The sequence below is a fragment of the Sceloporus undulatus genome, chromosome 1 (assembly GCF_019175285.1).
Source record: "Sceloporus undulatus isolate JIND9_A2432 ecotype Alabama chromosome 1, SceUnd_v1.1, whole genome shotgun sequence".
NCBI classification, from domain to species: Eukaryota; Metazoa; Chordata; class Lepidosauria; order Squamata; family Phrynosomatidae; genus Sceloporus; species Sceloporus undulatus.
This window is the reverse complement of record NC_056522.1, coordinates 9,284,349-9,298,617: the sequence shown is the minus strand read 5'-3', so window position 1 is coordinate 9,298,617 and position 14,269 is coordinate 9,284,349. Positions and strand designations below refer to the sequence as shown.

General features: G+C 39.0%; 1 long non-coding RNA gene across 1 annotated transcript; it reads right to left on the bottom strand.

Moving 5' to 3' along the window:
- Nucleotides 1-575: 575 nt before the first annotated feature.
- On the bottom strand, nt 576-13,191 carry LOC121923004. Its single transcript, XR_006102270.1, has 3 exons — nt 13,108-13,191; nt 6,615-6,781; nt 576-908 (listed from the first exon to the last, which is right to left on the bottom strand). It is a non-coding gene; the product is annotated as an uncharacterized LOC121923004 (long non-coding RNA).
- Between the last annotated feature and the right edge of the window lie 1,078 nt (nt 13,192-14,269).

Here is a 14,269-nt window from a genome sequence, read left to right as displayed (position 1 = left end):
AAATATGGGTGTTTATCAGACGAGCTCTTAAAGAGGTACTATTCCAGTGTGACTCCTCTAGCTGCCTCCTGTTGCATGCTGGGATTGGCAGTTTTAAGGAGGGGTATTTAGAATTCTCAGGCAGAGAAGTTCAGCTCCTTAAAACTGCCAATCCCAGCATGCAACAGGAGGCTGCTAGAGGAGTCACACTGGAATAGTAGCTCTTTAAGAGCATAGTGTGATAAACATCATGGGTTTCTCCAATCACTAGTTGAGAATTAAGAAACATGCACTCAGTAATTTTATTTCTAAGCACTGCATTTGTATATTATATTTTTGTATTGCATATTGTATGTTGCAATATTGTATTTTTATATAGCTTGCAAGAATGTGTAAAAGTTGTGATTTTTCAAAAAAAAATCTTTTGTTGTATTATTTGATTGTTGATTGTTTACTTACTTTGGTCTATAATTTGTATTTGGTTGCTCAATAATACACTTGAACTGAATCTATTAGCTCAGTGGTTTGGAAAGATGCTCCGGTACTAGCATCACACAAAAGCAAGAGCCAGGCATTTGTTCTCACATAATGTTGGTTTTATTAGGAAAACATATTAAAGCCTGATGAACTGTAAAGATGGATGATATTGCTTCCTGAAGGATCTGATCAGATGGCAGATTTATTTGAAAAGGAACACCTGAAACACTTGGCTTATCCAACTGTCACTCAAGAAAGAACCCAATCCTCAGGGACTGTTGAGATTAAGGAATCCCATAGAACAGCCTTAAATCTTCTGTGGGATGCCTTCCATCTGACAATTTGGTGGCCAACTGCGTCATCTTATAGAGCTGGAAGTTCCCATTTACAGCACACATAGAAGGTTGGGCAGAGGACCTGATTGAGCTTGCCATAAAGGAGACGATTGTGTTCTGTAAAGAGGAGGTAGGCAAAAGAAGAAGAACATTTTATGGTCTGCTTTAATGGAATGGTTCAAGTGTTAATCAAGAGCTTAAAGACTCTTAAGTATTGTTCCACTAACACAGGGGTAGGCAACCTTTTTGAGCCGGGGGCCGGGTTGCTGTCCCTCAGACAACTGGGGGGCCGAAGCCAAAAAATAAATAATTAAATATTTTTTTAAAAAAATTAAATATACAAATAAACCAGGACAAATGTAGGACAAAATTTTCAAATGGAAGACACTTTTTTTAAAAAAAAAAATGGAGGTCACATGAAAAAATTTGCTGATTTTTAAAAAAATGTTAAGATAAATGCATGTTTCTGAGGCTTCTATAGACAATTGCCCCCCAAAGGCCCTGGCGGCAATCGGCGGCAGGACCGGGCTGGGGCCGGTCCCAAGGCCTCGCCGGGCCGCATCCGGCCCGCGGGCCGCAGGCTGCCTACCCCTGCACTAACATCACCTTCCCTCTGCACTACTAAAGCACCCATCCCATTTTTAATGATTATCTTGTCTAGATACCAATGCTTGGATGTATTCAAACGGAAGCAAATTGTATGCGCTAGATTTAAATATTTTTAGGGATATTTAGCTAGGATTATCAGGGAGGATGGGAAAGGGCAATTTCAGGGAGGTGTACATGAGTCAGGACCCCAATTATCCTATCTCTGAGTGCACACTACACAGTTTATTGCACTATGGCTGCATCTGCATTGTAGAAATAATGCTGCTTGACACCACTTTAAAGTGCTGTATCTCCCTCCTATGGAATCCCAGGATTTGTAGGTTTACGAGGTTTTTAGCCTTCTCTTCCAAAGAGTGCTGGTGCCTCACAAAAGAACAAATCCCAGGACTCTATAGGATGGAGCCATGGCAGTTAAAGTGGCATCAAACTACATTATTTCTACAGTGCAGATATACCCTTCAATACCATTTTAATTGCCTTGGTTCTATTCTATGGACTTGCAGTATAGTGAGGTATGTAAACTTTTTTCTTGTAGTCCCCAGAACTATATAGCACTGGAGCCTTCTGGCAGAGAACTCTAAATCCCTCACCAGACTACAAATCCCAGGATTTTTAAAACAGAGTCATGGCAGTTAAAGTAATATCAAAGTGCAATAACTGTGTAGTCTGAGTATACCCAGGCCCTAGATTCTAGATTAGCTAAGTAGCATATCCTGGTCTGGCCCTGCCCAAAAGTCTGATTTACGAGGCAGAAGCTGCTGTAAGTATCAGGGATGATTCTCCTGTCAATCAGAATATATAACAGACTGTCAGAAATCTCTAGTGCAACAATCACAACAAAAATGTTTGTCGTAATTCCGTCTCACACTTGAGATTTCTAGCAGGAGTGGGATAGACCCAAAAGACGCCTGTTTAGATTGTAACTTCTCTCATATCAGTGGTATCAATATACTGTGGGAGGATGTCGGAGAAGGTCTTCTCTGCTGTGGCAATCCTCCCTTTAAAAGCCCACGTGGCACCAACATTGATATCTGTCCACTATGAAGTCAAGCATTTTGGGTCTAACAGAGGCGGGTTATAGACCGCCGCTTTGAGGCGGTCTGCTGCCGCCACCGTTTGCTCCGTAAGGGAGCCGTTGCAGCCACACCGCGTGGCTCCCTTGCGGAGCAAAAAAGAAGCTCCAAAATGGAGCTTCTTTCTGCAGCGCCCTAATGACGTCGCGAGGCGCCGCTATGCGTCCGATACGTAAAGATGGCGCGGGCCGTGTGGAACGGCCGGCGCCATATTGTATGGACAGAGTCCGTATTAGAGCCGGGGCGTCTAGAAGAGACGCCCCTTTTTTAAAATGGGACATCCTGTGGACGTCCCAAGTGCCGGTCTGTAACCGGCCTAATTTCATTCAAATCCACATATGTGCAAGGTCATCAGTTTAACTGGCTTTAAACTACTGTATATACTTATGTATAAGTCTAGAAATTTTAGTCAAAAAATTGACCCAAAAATCCCAGGTAGACTTATCCATGGGTCAAATGTAAATATTATACTTTAACTCTTATTAAAAAGGGATAAGGCAAGAGTGCAGTCTGTCCTAGAAGCACTGACCTCCCTCTACTCTCTCTTTCATCCAGCCTTTAGTATGAGTTAAAACAGTTATGCCTGCCATAATTTTGCAGGTTCTTTGGCATTGTTTTCCTTTGCTTCATCATTTAGAATGATCCTTTGTTACATGCCCCTAAGTTTTACCCTCGACTTATCCAAGGGTCATATCAAAATCCATAATTTTGCCTCCAAAACTTGACCTCTACTTATACATGAGGTCAACTTATAGTCGAGTATATACGGTATCTCATTTTAACCTGGCAAATTATTTATAATGCATTTATTCTGTTTAAATTATTACTGCAAATAAAAATGGTTTTAAACTGTTAAACTGATTTTTGAATGCTGACCCAAGTTCCTTAGATGCAGAATAGAATATGTTCCTGAATAAATAGGATGAGCACATGAAACTATGGAGCTAGATAGATTGGCAGAAAGGGGTGGCAAGACGCTACCCATTTCTTCCCAGGATGACCACACCAACCAAATGGTGCCCACTCACAGCGGGTTCTTTTTAGGCCACGTGCATGGTGCCACTGGCGCACTTGCGTGCGATGATGACATCCATGTGGCACATCGTTGTTTGGGCGCTGCACCACACAGATGTCATCGTGGTGTGCCCCGTCTGTATGGGGGCACATTAAGATGGCACCTGGGGTGCACAGTAGGATTGCTGAGCATGTAAACCTCAGCCCCCGCACACATCTAGTTCAAGCCAAAGCACCCATCTGTTCAGGCCCTAACTTTAGTTTCGCAATTAGGCTAATCCAAAACATTCTGCAACCTAAGGCAGATTGCCCTGCCTTGGTCAAAGTACATAGCTACATTATCTTGGCATTTGAAGCAAACAAACTCACATGTGAATTCCCCCTTGCGGCTAGTAAAAATACAACAATAAATCACATAACAGCTTTCTGTCCTTTCTTGAGACTCAAAAGCAATGGGTTTCAAGGTATCCATTTCACTCTCCCTTATAATAGGATCAGCCTTAGGGCTTATCTGCACTGGCCAGGATACTCCAGGGGCAGCCCAGAGTATCCTGCCACCACAGCTGCCCCAGCCTGCCTTCATTACCTTAGCCTCTGTTTCCATACTGCAGGGGCTGTCTATACAGGCATCCTTGTCAGCGCAACTGCTGGGGTCCAACAACCCTTGTCAGCAACTCAAACGAGTCCTGGGGTTAAATCAGACCCTTGGAGCAGCGCTGGCAAATTTCCAGAAGCCGAAGAGTGGCTCCAAAGTCCAAGTTGAGATGACAGCAACTGGATGTCTTCCAGGAACTGCAGCAATGCAGGAACCTCCAGGGACACACAGCAAACCGATGCTGTAGCTTCTTCTGATAAACCACCAGAGAAACAAAAGTCCCCAAAGTGCTCTTTATTCACAGTGCTATACAAAACTAGATCTCTCAAACTCCAAACCATACCAATCCAAACTCCTACTTCAAACCCACACCACTCCCTTGCAACCCCTGGGTTTATATAGTCTCCAGACCATGTGGTCTCCCAAACCCAGTGAGTTCAGGTGTGTAGCCATGCCATGTGTCTCCTCTGCAATCCAGACACATGTTTCATCATCCATGGCTACGTGCACTTGGACACTGAAGTGTCCTTGGCCCAATGAGCTTCAGCTGTGCTAGATCAACCTTGCCATTCTGCTGAATGCTCATGGCCAAACACACACACACATCAAGCATTTCCCTGTGTGCTGTGTTTTAACGCTTCAAATCCTGACACATCCCACTGGTCCACTTGCCATGTCTGCTGCTGCCAAGAGTGGCTCACTTCTGAGGTCAGAATGAAGCAACCAGTGACAGTCACATGCTGGACACCTCTTTCTGATTTCAGAACAAGCAACCCACAGTTGTGGCAGATTGACCAGCACTCCGCTGGGTCACCTATGCATACTGCCACTGTGGCATGGAAACAGAGGCTCCAAATCTTTAGAGAAGATCTTGACCAACAGATACATTGTTATCTGTTTTAAAATTCATGTTAACCTTATTATGCTCCAGTTCTGGTGCAGGAAAGCTGCATGTTTTTTAGACTACCTACACCAGTGATGGTGAACGTTTCAGAGGCCGAGTGCCCAAACTGCAACCCAGACCCCACTTATTTATTGCAAAGTGCCACATCCCTCTGGCTTTCTAGTAAGAAATGCTGGCAAACTCTGTGCTAGGGTGACAGCATGTGTGCCCACAGAGAGGGCTCTGAGTGCCACCTCTGGCACGCGTGCCATAGGTTCGCCATCACTGGCCTACACCATAACCTTTGGACAGCACACTGTTTGAACAACACAACACCAGAATGGGGGCTTTTGGCCTGTGTAGACAAAGTCTTAGTTCAGAATTATTTGTTTTGATGAGCACAACTTCTCAAGGTCTTAGGCTCTGATTTTTCTCAGTCCTGATACTCTTTATTCTCTAACATCTAGATGGCAAAAAAGATCCTTATGCATACCAGATGCATGTTGTTGTTATGTGCCTTCAAGTTGACTACAACCTGTGGAGGATCCTAGTCTAATCTTGTCAAAATTTATTCAGAAGAGGCTTGCCATTGCTTTCCTCTAAGGCTGATAGAGTTGGGTTTGTACAAGGTTAACCAATGGGTTTCCATGACTGAGTGGGTCTTTGAATGCTGGTTTCCTGGTGTTTTACTCCAGCACTCAGACCACTACATCACACTAGTCACATGTACTCTTCACCATCAAGCTGTGGTTCCATCCCATGATGTTCATATAGATTTATTTTTTTTTACTTTCACGGTGCTTCCTTCAAAATAATCTCATTTGAGATATGGTGCTGGAAAAGAGTGCTGAGTGAGGATATGGTCAAAAGGACAAACAAATGGGTCCTAGCTTTCCCTGGAAGCCAAGATCACTAAACTGAGGCTGTCATACTTCAAACACATTATGAGAAGACAAGGCACACAAGAAAAGACAATAATGCTGAGAAAGGTGGAGGGCAGCAGAAAGAGAGGAAGACCGTATACTAGATGGATAGACTCAGTCAAAGTGGCCATGGCCCTGACCCTGCAAGACCTGAGTGGAGTGCTTTAGGACAGGGGTCTTCAAAATATCTCTTTCACATAGTCGCCATGAGTCAAAGTCGGCTCAAAGGCAGTTAAAAACAACAAGCTGCCTTCAAAATTCTGAACAGAAAGAGGTTTTCCACCCCACCAAAGATCACCAAATACCTAGAAGTAGTAGAAGGTTCTATCCCTCAAAATATGTTCCTTTAAGGTCCCCTTCAAATTACACAATTATAGCGCTATGATTCCACTTTAAGTGTGGGGTTCTACCCAATGAAATCCTGGGATTTCTTATTGAGGATGAGCTCATACCTCACGAAACTACAAACCTCAGGATTCTATAGGTTGCAACCATGGCAATTAAAGTAAAATCATGGTGCTGTAATAGCTACCTCATGTCCCAGTTTGGGGGAAAGGTGGGTATAAAAGAAAGCTAATAAGAATAAGAATTATGTTGTGTGAAAGGACTCTTAAACTAATGAAACTGACATGGAAAATAATGGCTTCTATTTAAATCTTTCTCTCTCCTGATGGACTTATGGGAGTGCGGGGAATAGTCTTTCATTGTTCGAATAGACTGGCATACCTATTTGTTTTGAGAATTAACGACCTTGTGATCTTTTCCTCATTCATTTTTCTTTTTACAGCAGTAGATGTCAGTATGAACTTGGCATATTACTTTTGGACCTTGTTGTTCACCTTCTGCACATTCAGGCACGCATCTGCCAAGACACTGGTTGTTCCGGATGTATCCTGTGGGGCAGGAGTATTACATTTAAATTATTATTATAATTATTATGCAAACAATAACGAATATTACTTTATGGAGAAATCCTATTGTTTTATGATCATTGATGTAATTGGTTGATACTTATGAGGGAGAAATCTAAGAGTACTGTGTATAGCAGAACTCCCTCAAATAGAGAACAGTAGCGTGTAATATAAGCAAATTTATAGCGTGGGAGGAAATTATTTAGAGGTTTTTTTTTTTTTTTTAAGGATATTAGAGTCACAGGAAAATATTAAGAAGATGGAAAAGGTAATAGAGGTAGAGGGAATTCCAGTAAACAATGGGAAAGGCAGTGTGTTTAAGAAGTTACTACGAATTTAAATCTACGAGATAAAGAAAAGAAGGGATTATGGGAAATAATAACAATGTCTGATGAGAAAACTGTGTATGATATATTATGTGTTATGTACGTGAAGACAATCTATAATAAAAAGGATTTTTAAATTATTATTATTATTATTATTATTATTATTATTATTATTATTATTATTATTTGTATCCCTTAACTCTCTTAGCATTCCTAAGAGCAATCTAAAAACAATCATAGAACCAAATTCTGCAACCCTTAAAACAGTAATTTCGCACATTGAATGCCATCTAAAACAGAACTATTTTGGCTTCCCACTGGAGGCATTAAAGAAATGAGACATTCTTGGGTAGTGAGTTCCACAGCTGAGACACGGCTGCAGAAAAAGCTCTATTATGTGCACCTATTAACCTAACTTTGTTAAGTGTTGGGATATGCAATAGGACTTCCTCTGAAGATCTCACATTTCTGGAAGGCTCACATGTGAGAAGATATCTTGGTCCCAAGCCATTTAGGGCTTTGTAGGTCAACACCAGCACTATGAACTGAGCCCAGAAACCAGTGCAGTTCTTATAGGATTTGTGTTATAAGGTCTCTAAAATGCACACCTGACACCAGTTTGGCTTCTGTGTTTTGCTCTAGCTGCAGCTTCCAACACTTTTCAAAGGCAGCCCCACATAGAACACATTACAGCAATGTAACTGAGAGGTAACTAAAGCATGGCCCACATTGGCCAGAGTTAAGAGGCTACTTCATCTTTACCAATTAATAGAGCAGATAGTCTGTTTTGCCTTCAAATGGAATTTGTTCTTAGAAGACACAGTTCACATTTGGTATGTTTGCCTGTTGTTATAAATTTTATTTATTTTGTACTTCTTTCCTTTGTCATATTATATTTGGAGGCAGTGTTATTATTTTAATTTTTCTGCTGTATTTGTAATATTACTTTCCTTAGTGCTGTATGCATGTTTTGGTTTTTTTTATTATAAGCTGTGGTATTCTGTTTATCTCTGCATTTTAATATCCCTATTAATTTGTTATCGATATTGGATGCAAATAGCATTCTCATTTATAATTGTTATATTCTATAACATTCTTTTCTCGGTGTTCGTATGATGGTCATTTGCAGTTTATGCATGGTTGAGACTTTTCCCTTTGCTAGTCACTGGCCCATTTAATTGTCTTTATGGCCATCCAAATCATATTTCAAAGGAAGTTGGGTTTTTTTTTCCCCTAACAGATTTCTTTGATTTTCAGCTTCCACAGCCATACAGGTATGTTGGATACAACCACACCAATTAAAATTTGCCTGGTGTAAATGATGAATAAAATTTGCTTCAGTTTCATTCTGAAGGATGGTGCTTTTTTGGTTATGTACATAGGAAAAGGAAGAAAAAGGAAATGGTGGGGCTATTGTGTGGAGAAGATGGCAAAATGATAACAGGGGAAAGAGCAAAGGCAGAACTCCTCAACACCATCCTTCCCTCAGTCTTCTCACAAAAGAAAAGGGGTGATCAATCTGAAGAAAATGGAGCAGAGGACACAATAGGGGAAATGCAGCACAGAATAAGTAAAGAGGTAGTACAGAAATACCTGGTTGATCTAAATAAATCTAATCTAAATTAATATAAGTCTCCAGGATCAGATGAACTGTATCCAAGGGTTTTAAAAGAATGGGCAAATGTAATCTCAGAGCCATTGGTAATAATCTTTGAGAATTTTGGATAACAGGAGAAGTCCCAGAAGACTGGAGGAGGACATACATTGTTCCCAACATGAAGTTGAAGGCTTTTGTGGCTGGCATCCATAGGGTTTTTTTTGGGGGGGGGGGGGGGGTCGGGCTATGTGGCCATGTTCTAGAAAAGTTAAAAGAAGCAAAACATCAGGAATAAACTCTTCTAGAACATGGCCACATAGCCTGAAAAACCCACAAAAAACTATTGTTCCCAACATCAAAAGGAGGAGGGGATCCTAACAAGTAATGATCAGTTAGTTTGACATCAATCCCAGGAAAGATTCCAGAGCAGATCATTAAACAGAAAATCTGAAAACATTTAGAAAGGAATGCAATAATCACAAAAAGTTAACATAGGTTTCTGAAAAAGAAGTCATGCCAGACTAATCTGAACTCTTTTTTTTTATATAAAATTACCAACTTGATAAGGGGGACGTGGTGGATATATTGATTTCAGTAAGGTCTTTGACAAGGCCCCTCATGACACTCTTGCAAACAAGCTAGTAAAGTGTGGGCTAGAAATGCAACTCTTAGGTGGATTAGTAATTGGTTGACAAGTTGAACTCAAAGGGTTCTTAGCAATGGCTCCTCCAACTTGGTGAGAAGTGACCAGTGGGATGTCACATGGTTCTGTCCTGGCCCAATGCTATTCACCATCTTTGTAAATAACTTAGATGAAAGAATAGAGGCCATGCTTATTCAATATGACAGCAAATTAGAAGTAGCTAATACCCCAGAAGAAAGGATCAAAATTCAAAATGACCTTAACAGATTAGAAAGCTGGGCCACAACTAACAAAATGAATTTCAAATGGGAGAAATGTAAGATACTACACTTACGGTGAAAACATGAAATACACAGATATAGGATGGGGGACACCTTGCTTGATAACAGTACTGTACATGTAAAAGGGATCTAGAAGTCCTAGTAGACCATAAATTAAATATGAGATAACAGTGTGATGCAGCAGCTAAAAAGGCCAATGTGATTTTAGGCTGCATCAATAGAAGTATGGTGTCTAGATCAATGGAAGTAATAGTGCCACTCTATTCTGCTTTGGTCAGGCCTCACATGGAATACTGCATCCAATTCTGGGCACCACAGTTCAAAAATGATGTTGAGAAGATGAAGTGTGTTCAAAGGAGGGTGACCAAAATGGTGAAGGGTCTGAAAACCATGTCCTATGAGGAGCAACTTAGGAAACTGTGTATGTTTAGCCTGGAGAAAAGAAACAGATTTTCCCATCTCCAGTATAAACCTACCCACTGCAACCCTCATCATAAGTTACTCCTGAAAATTCAGGAAGGAGAGGAAATATTCACAAAACAAAAAGAGAAGAGGAAAATATTCCACAAATATGACTCAACATTATACAAAGGAGTTAAAAGAGAAAAGACAGAAGCTTTCCTAGATGGCTTGAAAATACAGAGTTTAACAGATGAACAAAAGGAACTATTAAATAATCCAATAACATTAACTGAAATTAGTAAAGCAATTAAAAAAAACTTTAAAATGGAAATCCACCAGGACCTGATGGCTTTGTGGCCTTATAAAACATTTGAAAGACAACTGAGCATATTACACCTAAACTATGGAGCAACTTACCGGAAGAGATCCGTCTTATTACCACATTAGAAGCCTTTAAGAAGGCACTAAAGATGGATCTCTTCCAGCCGGCCTATCCATCCGACCTTCTATAGTTGATTTTAAAGAATATTTCCACTTCTGATTTGATAGCATGGAAAACAGATGATGACTTGGATATTTTAATTCACTGGTAGCAATACAGCTGGCCATTTTATTGTTGTATTTTAGATAATATTGTTTTTTCTATTTTGTATTTTGTACTTTGTATTTTACACTGTTGATTTTTGTTGTGATCTTGCCTCAATCCTCAGGGAGAGGCGGGAAATATAAATAAAATTTTATATTATTATTATTATTATTATTATTATTATTATTATTATTATTATTATGACAAAAAGTAATGAATGAAATAAAATAGGAGAAATCCCAGTTAGATGGAGGGAAGCAAATATAACACTTATACACTAATAACTATAGACATACATCCTGATTAAATATCAACTATATATTATTTACATCTATCTTAGCAGAGATTTTAGAAAATATGGGAAAATTGGGTTCATGAACATGGCTTTTTATCAGAAAGACTACTTGGATAAAATACAATACATTGTTACTTGGAAAACAATTTGGATTTAAAAATTGGTTAATATTTATAGACATGGAAAAGGCATTTGTTAATGTGAATTGGCAATTAATCTTTGACATATTAAATAAAATGGACATTGGAGAAAAATTTATAGATTGGATTAAATCAATATATGCAAACCAAAAAGCACAGATAATAGTAACTGGGGGGAAAACAAATCTGATCAAAATTAAAAAAGGTACCAAGCAGGGATGTCCTTTGTCCCCGATCTTATTTCTAGTAGTTATGGAAATCTTGAACAAAAAGATTAAAGCACAGGAGCACATTAAAAGAATTAAAAATAAAGGATATGAATATAAACTGCGAATCTTTTCAGACAATTCATCATCTTTGTGGAAGATCCAATAAACAGCGTCAATTTTTTGAATGAGGTGTTAAAAATTAATAAGGACAAAACCAAGGTATTAACTAAAAATATGACAAAAGAGCATGATGATGAACTTTATAGGAAATCAGGGTTTAGTATAAGCAAGAAAGTTAAATATTTAGGAACAGCAATAACCGATCTATTTAAAACCAAGTATGACAAATTCAGTCAAATATTTTAAAAGGTTTAGAGGACTGGGAAAATTTAAAGTTATCATTACTAGGCAGAATTTCTGCTATTAAAATGAACATAGTCTCCATAATTTTTTCCTTTTTCAAACAATCCTTATACTTGCAAATGAGATTTCTTTCCAAAAATGGCACAAAGATATCTCATCTTTTATTTCATCTGGGGAAAAAACCTAGAGTAAGGTTAGAAGCATTACAAGATGCAAGGGAAAGAAGGGGTCTTGCATTACCGAATTTGAAAATATACTATGATGCCAGTTGCTTGATGTGGGTCAAAGAGTGGATAAAGATAACAGACAAAAGACTTCTACAATTGGAAGGTTCCAACATAGTTTTTGGATGGCATGTGTATTTACATTATAAAAAAGAGATGGCTAATAAAGACTTCAATAACTATCTGATGAGAAAATCCTTGTTAAGAGTGTGGAAAAAATATGGAGTGTGGAAGAAATATCGATGTAAATATAGATGCAGCCACTCATTCACAAACCAAAAAGGTTGCAAGTTCAATACCAACCGAGGGGCTCAAGCTCAACTCAGGCGTGCATCCTTCCAAGGTTGCTAAAATAAGTGCCCAGATTGTTGAGGGCAATTAGCTTACACTTTGTAAACCCCTTTGGGAGTGCTGAAGTGCACTGATAAGTGGTATAGAAATGTACTTGCTATTACTATTGCTATAAATTATGAGAAAATATTTCAATGGAGACGTCACCTCACGAAGCTTTTTATAAAAAAAAGAAATGGAGGATATAAAGAAACGGATCAGATACAAAGATGTATTAACTGTACAAGGAAATAAATGTAGATTTAAAACCAAGAAGAGTTAGGCAAGGTGGGAATTAAGATACATTGGTATCTACTTGGACAGATAAAAGGAAGATTTCTAATGGACTCCAAATTTAAAAGCATTGAATTTTCTAAAACAGAATTAGAAGCCATATTAGAGTGAGAAAAAAAGAGATTACTATCTAAATTGTATAAATTTCTTCTGACGACAGAACTAGAAAAGGAAGTGATAAAAAAAATAATGTGATAACCTGGGCTCAAAATATTGGACATCCAATTGAATTGTCTCACTGGGAAAATACATGGTTAAAGAGGTTAAAATAGACTAAAAGTCAAAGTATCAAGGAAAACGACTATAAGATGTTTTACCGTTGGCACTTAACACCAGGTGTGCTTTCCAAAATGTAGAAGGGGACAGATAACAAATGTTGGAAGTGTTTAAAGGAAAGATTTTAGAAGGATTGAAAATAGGGTAGGGTAGTGTTGAATGATTGGTTTAAGGGGTAAATGTTATTGGGTGTGTGTGCTGTAAGAAAGGTATATGTTGATATCTGATGTATATATATATATATGTTTGTCTGTACAATTTAGGAATTTTGTTTTGTGTATTGTATTTGTAAATTGTATAATAACTCAATAAACATACTTTTTTAAAAAAAAAGTTACTTACGTTTAAGTGTTACTTCCTTGGTCTTCCCAGGTGCGTGAGGTTGGACTGGTGCAGCTTTGGTGATTGTCTCGGAGTCTTTGCCAGAATCTAGAACAGCAATGAAAAGCATTCATCGATTTTATTGTTTGTATGTAGAGCGCTGTGTAAATCTACAGCACTATATTTATATAGTATAATAATCATCATCATCATCCTCATCATATCTGGACCTGCAGTGGTTGCAATTCCAGGTACTTGCAGAAGATGTACTTCTAGCTGATTGCTCTCTGAAGAACTGTCACGGGACCAGATCTAATGGTTTTATGTTGCAGAAGGTTAGATTTTGACTGAACATTAGAATAAGCAGCTGGATAGTAAGAGCAGCTTGGTAATGGGACCAATTATCTTGAAAGGTTGTGAGATCTCTTCCTCTGGATATCTTCCAAAAAGATCTGGACAGATGCATGCTGGGAATACTTTATCGGAAGTCCCTGCATTGAACAGTGGGCTGGACTGAATGGCCTGTATGCACCCTTCAAACAATGTTTCTGTGCATGAAATGAAGGCCAGCTAATTGTTCTCTGGAAGGTCCCCATTGTTCTGTGGACAAGAGACTATGTCAGCGATTCTCTTTAATTTATTTATTTGATTCATATCCTGCCCTTCCTGATAACAACCTTCCAAGACATATAACAACCTTGCAAACCAAAAATCACAAATAACTAGTCTAAATATGTGCTTAAAATTACAAATCATTAATTTAAATCACACATTACAGATATATGTCAAAATATTACACAAGCAGGACTGAGGCTCCATCCACACTACAGAAACAATCCAGATGACATCACTTTAATTGTCATGGCTCATCAACAAAAGTCAACAAAAGCTTTTTTTTTTTTTACTTTTTCCACACAATTAATTTCAAAGGTGCTACAAGACCCCTATGTATACTGATATTACAAATTAGCATGGCAATGTCTCTGAATTGTGCCTAGTGGAGTATATAGTAAAAGAAGTGACAGTCAACAAAATCCTTCCATACATTGGCGGGTTATAGACCGCCGCTTTGAGGCGGTCTCCCGCCGGCGCCATTTGCTCCGTGAGGGAGCCGCAGCAGCCACACCACGCGGCTCCCGCACAGAGCAAAAAAGAAGCTCCATTTTGGAACTTCTTTTTGCGG